This window comes from Oncorhynchus clarkii, chromosome 7, assembly GCF_045791955.1.
Source record: "Oncorhynchus clarkii lewisi isolate Uvic-CL-2024 chromosome 7, UVic_Ocla_1.0, whole genome shotgun sequence".
NCBI lineage: Eukaryota > Metazoa > Chordata > Actinopteri > Salmoniformes > Salmonidae > Oncorhynchus > Oncorhynchus clarkii.
The window spans coordinates 57415568-57423157 of NC_092153.1; the positions used below are offsets into that span (position 1 = coordinate 57415568).

Below are 7590 nucleotides of genomic sequence, written 5' to 3' on the forward strand. Positions count from 1 at the left end.
TAACAGGACAACGACCCTAAGCACACAGCCAATACAACGCAGGAGTGGCTTCGGGACAAGTCTCTGAATGTCCTTGAGTGGCACAGCCAGAGCCTGGACTTAAACCCGATCGAATATCTTTGGAGAGACCTAAAAATAGCTGTGCAGCGACGCTCCCAATCCAACCTGACAGAGCTTGAGAGGATCTTCAGACAAGAATGGGAGAAACTCCCCAAATACAGGTGTGCCAAGCTTGTAGCTTCATACTCATGAAGACTGTAATAACTGCCAAAAGTGCTTCAACAAAGTACTGAGTTAAGGGTGAGCACAGCCATTATAACCAAACATCAGTTAATAAAGTTAATAAATGACTCATGACACAATGTATTTTAGACCAGAAAGCATGGAGCTGTTGCTACATGTTGAAATGGTTGGCAATTTAAATAGTCAAGAGAACGCAGGGACGAGGTCCCAACATTGGAATGGCTTCCGCTCTATAGACCAAGCAGACTGAGCCGGATGTTGCAAAATGGTTCAAACTAAATCTCTACCATAGGACCAGAGAACGTGGCCATCATCCCCACACTGAAATGGTTAAGAAATCTACAAACTAAAGACCAACTATTCAGTCTGCAGCTGTTTAAATACTTTAGTCTGGTAAACGCATCGGATCTAAGAACAATGGTACTCTGAAAGATCTATTCTCAAGAACAATTCCGAATGGTACTCTGACGTATCCATTATAACAAGCTACAACTACGAAAGACTTTGATCTGTCAACAGACTATCCAGCAGACAGACCGGCGATCGCAGAGAAGGACAACAAAAGCATACACTCGTAAATATGTAAATAGCATTTTCTTTTCGAATGAGCGGTTGTTTATGTTCAAAGTATTTGCATTTCCATGACTGTAGTTATTGACTGTATGGACGTGGGTCCACTCTGAGTTTCCCGCTCTTGAGCTGCCCCCCCTTCCTTTGTCTACCAAACTGTCATATCGGCATAGCCCACTCGGGACTTTTCAGTGTATCATGTCAGTTACCAATGTATAACTGTTGTGTGTTATTTTTATGTAATTCTGCGATTGATTAGTTAGTTAGTAAATAAATAATTCAGCCAATTTGTATATCGCTGATTCATGATTTATGATGATAGGGTTTGTGCAGATATCCAAGGGTTTGCGACATTCAGGAATGAGACTGATGAGGTAATACATTAATAGAAGATTTAATTAGGGAAATAGAGACTCTTTACACATTTTCCCGTGGTGCCCCGACTTCCTAGTTAATAAAAATGTACATGATTAGTTTAATCATGTAAGGAATAATTACACATAGACAATCGATTTGATAATATAACAGTCTTCACATTTAATCATAGTCACGTTACGACAGGCTATAAGCGTAACAACATTTGGAAAAAGTCAAGGGATCTGAATATTTTCAGAATGCACCATATTAGTGTTTTTTTAAATTATAAATATTATAATTTTTCTTCCACTTTGACATTTGAGTATTTTGTTGAGATCGTTGACAAAAAAAATGACTATTAAGTCCAATTTAATCCCACTTTGTAAGACAATAAAATGTGAAGAAATCTAAGGGGGTGTATACTTTCTATATGCACTGTATATCCTTTAGAATGATTTGTAAATCACATTTGGGTTCTATTCACCCAGGTACCCACGTATCTGGTCTCAATGCCAGCTGCCATGGTGAAGGAAAAGGGTACTGTAATATTACGCCTGAGCATGAGCAAACTAAATAGACATATGACATATGGTTTCTCATAACTGATCATGCAACCAATCATCAGACATGATGAAAATGTGAAAGAACATTCAATAAACAAGTCTTTCTTCTAAATTAAGTTAAGTAATGCTGATGGAATTGATTGAAGTCCAAGCCTACTATTCCTCCACTCCTGATAGTGTACCTCTCATTAACACAACCAGTCCATATTGAATTCGATTTTAATTACATTAGCGTCCTACTCTATTCACACACAAGCACTGGAGTCATTGTCCAGTCTCCAAAAAGTAATATATGGGATTTTGAAGAGAACATTTGACACTGACTGTGATTATTTTTCGCCTTTCTCCTACTTTGCAGTTTGATGACATAACCCGAGAGTCCAGAGAACAGGTTTTGTGAATAGTTCTGTAAAGTTCAACATATTTTGTCATGACCTCAAAGCCTTCTCACTAGGAGTGTGGCAGTGGCTCTTTTCAAACTCACTGTGTACTGACTGTCTCTGCGCTGACAGCTGTTGATCTGCTTGCTGTATTTATCTCTTCTGCAGCTTGTAGGTTGGTGTGTATCTAGTCATTTGGTGACTGGTATTTCTTACAGTAGGTCTTCTTGCTAGGCCGGTTATGAGGGTCCAGTGTGTTGGTAGCTTGGTAGGTTGAAATAAGGCTCTACTGTGCTGGGGTGAGTTCCCCAAAAACATAAAAATCATCTTTTGCATGAAGAACATTGTTGGTCCCTGCCCTTGTTCCTAGATCCTCAAGTGTATGGGATGGGTCCGGCTGGTTTGCACAACCATCTATTTCCTCCCCTGACTCAAATGTCTGAGGCTTCACCTAATCATCCTAACACTTCTAAGGCACAAGGTAAATCCTCTTCAGGGTTCCTTTTGTTATTAATGATCTGTTCAACATAAATAATGACGGAGATAATGACTTGATCTAACTGAGCTCAGACTGGAATTTTTCTGCTCAAATTTGCTCGTCATGCTGTTTTGTTTGCCTCTAGGCATGTCCCAGAGTACTCTGGGGGGTAACACCTCTCTCCAAAACCTGCCCCAGTACAGGAACGAATACAACGACCGTGCCAGGAGGGGTTTCCGCTACTGGCCCATCGAGAAGAAGGCCCCTAAATGTGAGTGTCTTATAAACAGGCATTTGTCTTCTCCCCTCTTATGTCTCCCTGGTTACACAGGTTTACATAACCTATATCACACGGGACAGTGTGACATTCACATACACATGTGAGAGAGGGGAATGAGATCTCTCCTTAAGTCTCTTTAATTTAAGTTCCCGCTATGCAAGATCCCTGGCCTTCTCAACCTTTACACTTTCATCTCTCTCATATTTATAAAGCTGCCACCAGACTTTGCAGAGACAAACCCTGTTAACTCCATCTCTCCCTCCGCTCCACAGAGTTGACAGCAATCCCTCCGTCTGATCCAGAGTTGACACCCATCCCTCCCCCTGATTCACAGAGGTGTCACCCATCCCTCCCTCTTCTCCACAGAGTTGACACCCATCCCTCCATCTGATCCAGAGTTGACACCCATCCCTCCCCCTGCTCCACAGAGTTGACACCCATCCCTCTTCCTGATCCAGAGTTGACACCCATCCCTCTTCCTGCTCCACAGAGTTGACACCCATCCCTGCTCCACAGAGTTGACACCCATCCCTCCATCTGATCCAGAGTTGACACCCATCCCTCCCCCTGCTCCACAGAGTTGACACCCATCCCTCTTCCTGATCCAGAGTTGACACCCATCCCTCCCCCTGCTCCACAGAGTTGACACCCACCCCTCTTCCTGCTCCACAGAGTTGACACTCATCCCTCCCCCTGCTCCACAGAGTTGACACCCATCCCTCTTCCTGCTCCACAGAGTTGACACCCATCCCTCTTCCTGCTCCACAGAGTTGACACCCATCCCTCCGTCTGATCCAGAGTTGACATCCATCCCTCCCCCTGCTCCACAGAGTTGACACCCATCCCTCCTCCATAGAGTTGACACTCATCCCTTCCCCTGCTCCACAGAGTTGACACCCATCCCTCCTCCACAGAGTTGACACACATCCTCCACTCTGCTTCAGGATCTCTAATCCCCATCCCTTCTTCTCCTACAGGCTTTGGTTGTAACCCACTCCCTCCCTCTGCTTTAGATCCTCTTAGATCCCTTATCTAAATGTTTCTGACTCGTGTAGGTTAGTAAATGAATTCTCACATATGCCAGGGTTTAACACTACAGGAAATACAGTATTATTGGTTGTGTATACAGATTTCCAGATGTTATCGCAATCCAAAAAATGTAAAGAAAGAAATTAAGAAATATCAGAATGAGCAATGTCAGAGTCCGGAATATACATTTAAATATCAGCTAACATACAGTTTGGATGGAACTATGTCTTCTCTGACTTACCTTCTTTGCATGGGATTTGATCATCAGTACAATGCTTTGTGAAGTAGTGCATATTGGTGTCTCCATAAAAGGGTTTCAGACTGAGAGGCCCAAAGCGATGCCTATATTTTAGAGTAACAGCATGCCTGTGAGTTATGATAGAATGGATCGTCTCTTTGGAGATGATGTTGACTAGCACCCAGCCAGGTGACTGATGATGATGTAATACCTGCTCTAGGTCATGGACACAGCTTTGGAGCCTACAAGACCTTACTGGGATTACCAAGAGTCTGAAGGAGGAGAAGCTTTAGCTATTTTCAATGTTTGAAGTTTGATGAAACATTCTTATCTTTCATGGAATCTAGTGTAGTAGGATGTCCCATGGGGGACTGGGCTAGTAAACAGGCTTAAACTAAAACCTTGTTGTTGTGCCTCCTTATTTTAGATAATACTACATGGTGTCAGAAGTGGTTTTAATAATCACATAAATGTGAAGGACGTACCAAGTAAATCATACATTCAGGCCGACAGGCTGTTTGAAAGCAGGGAGGGCACAGTGTTGGAGATAAACAGCTCAGATCATTATTGTGTTAGCTAACTAGCAAGAACTAAGTTACTGCTAAGCAACATGTTGCAAGAGGAAGAAACTGGCGGGATTTCAGGGTTTGCGGACTCCAAGTTCAACAGGCTCTCGGGCAAACAAGGACAGGTCAGTGGCTAGTGCTGACCGATTTCGCATTAGTCCTCTGGAGAATTTTGATTGTATGGACATTCAAAACTGGCTGAAATGGATCAGGCGCTTTGAAAGGTACAGAGTAGCATCAGCCTTAAATTAACACACTGATCTACTCTATGGGTGATGAAGCCGAGGATACATTGACTGAGGAAGAGAAACTTAACTACAGTGACGTTAAAGACTGTTTTGAAATGCATTTTGTAGGGAGACACAACATTATATTTGAGAGAGCTAGGTTTAATGTGCTCAAACAGGAGCATGGTGAAACCACCAACAGTTTTATCACAGCTATTCACAAGCTAGCAGAACATTGTCAGTTTGGTGCACAAACAGAACAGAGACAGACTGGAGAAAATAATCACAGACAGCACAAGTAACTACTTAAAGTGTTTGTTGCAAATGTGGGAAATCCCCTTTCCACAGCTAGAAAGATTGCCCAGCAAAGGATGCAGAATGCAGGAACTGTCACAGGAGAGGACACTTTCAGCTGTTTGTCGATTAAAGCAAATGCATGAGGTCTCAGAGGAGGTACAGCAGGACAGCATCTTTCTGGGAGAAGTAAGGGAAAACAATGCTGGCTGGCACTCAGACATTAAACTCAATGGGGAGGTTGTGTCATTTAAACTAGACACTGGGGCAGCAGTGACAGCAATCCCAACTAGGCTGTATAGCTATAGTAGAGATGGCCCTTTGCTCTCCATAAACAAAAAGCTGTACGGGTCCAGTAATAAGATATTACCAGTGGTAGGAGAGTAAAGACAAAAGTGCCATCCAGCCTGTCTTCGTCATTGACTCTCTAGCCAGACCGTTCCTGGGGCTGCCAGTAATTGAAGCGTTGCATCTCATTGAGAGAGTGAGCGAACTGGAGGACCCAGGTGAAGTTTTCAAAAAGAAATTCCCAAAAGTGTTTTCTGGTCTAGGAAGGATAGAAGGTGACTACAAAATCCGCCTGAAAGATGATGCTGTCCCTTATGCCCTTACCACCCTCTGCCTATCCCTTTATTGGCCAGAGTAAAGGAAGAGTTGGGGAGGATGGAAGAAATTGAGGTGGTGTCTAAAATAGAGAGTCCCACTGACTGGTGTGCAGGGTGGTCCCAAAAGCCAATGGGGACATGAGGATCTGTGTGGACATGACTAACTTGAATGAGGCATTCCGCAGAGAGAGATACATATTTCCATCATTGGAGGAGTCACTGGCTCAGTTGGATGGCTCACAAGTCTTCACAAAGCTGGATGCCCACTCAGGCTTTTGGCAGATACCGCTGTCACCAGAGAGTAGGGCGCTCACAACGTTTATAACACAGTTTGGCCGGTACCGGGCCACCGGGCTTCTCCATGCATCGCGCCGACAGAGATAAACACCTCTCTAGGAAGAGGAAGGGCGGGGGTGTATGCTTTATGATTAACAACTCATGTTGTGATCATAACAAGTCCTTCTGCTCACCCAACCTAGAATTCCTTACAATCAAATATCGGCCATTCTATCTACCAAGAGAATTCTCGTCAGTTATAGTCACAGCTGTGTACATCTCCCCCCTCAAGCGAACACCAAGACAACACTCAAGGAACTTCACTCAACTCTATGTAAACTAGAAACTATATACCCGGAGGCTGCATTTATTGTAGCTGGGGATTTTAACAAATCAAATTTGAGATCATTGTTACCTAAATGTTATCAGCATATCGATTGCATGACACGAAGGGCTAATACTTTCGACCACTGCTACTCCAACTTCCACAATGCATACAAAGCCCTCCCCCGCCCTCCCTTTGGCAAATCCGACCATGACGGATTTGGGCAGAAACTCAAACAGGATGTACCAGTGATGAGAACCATTCAACGCTGGTCTGACCAATCAGAAGCCACGCACCAAGATTGTTTTGGTTACGCGGACTGGAATATGTTCCAGTCAGCCTCAAAGAACGACATTGATCTATACACTGACTCGGTGAGTAAGTTTATAAATAAGTGCTTTGGAGATGTCGTACTCACTGTGACTTAAAACCTACCCTAACCAGAAACCGTGGATGGATGGCAGCATTCACCAAAAACTGAAAGTGCGATCCACCACATTTAACCATGGAAAGAGGTCTGGTGATATGGCTGCATATAAACAGTCTAGTTATTTCCTCTGCAAGGCAATCAAACAAGTGAACTGCCGGTACAGGGACAAGGTGGAGTCGCAATTCAACGGCTCAGACACAAGACGTATGTGGCAGGGTCTACAGGAAATCATGGACTACAAAAACAGCCACGTCACAGGTAGCAACATCACGCTTCCAGACAAACTAAACACAATTTTTTTGCCCGCTTTGAGGATAATACAGTGCCACGGTCGCAGCTCGCTAACAAAGACTGCGCCCCCCCCCTCCTTCTCAGTGGCTGACGTGAGTGAAACATTTAAACATGTTAACCCTCGCAAGGCTGCTGGCCCAGACGGCTATCCCTAGCCGTGTCCTCAGAGCATGCGCAGACCAGCTGGCTGGTGTGTTTACGGACATATTTAATCGTTCCCTATCCCAGTTTGTTGTCCCCACATGCTTCAAGATGGCTACCATTGTTCCTGTACCCAAGAAGGCAAAGAGAACGGAACTAAATGACTACCGCCCCGTAGCACTCACTTCTGTCATCATGATGTGCATTGAGAGGCTAGTCAAGGATCATATCACCACCACCTTACCGGCCACCCTAGACCCACTTCAGTTTGCATACCGCCCCAACAGGTCCACAGAT

The 7590-nt window shown here is 44.1% G+C and overlaps 1 long non-coding RNA gene across 1 annotated transcript; it reads left to right on the top strand.

The window, feature by feature from the left end:
- The first annotated feature begins 384 nt into the window (after nt 1–384).
- LOC139413537 (uncharacterized) lies at nt 385–4538 on the top strand. The gene is made up of 6 exons (XR_011634809.1): nt 385–825; nt 1659–1707; nt 2092–2124; nt 2484–2594; nt 2737–2862; nt 3144–4538. It is a non-coding gene; the product is annotated as an uncharacterized lncRNA (long non-coding RNA).
- Nucleotides 4539–7590: the final 3052 nt, after the last annotated feature.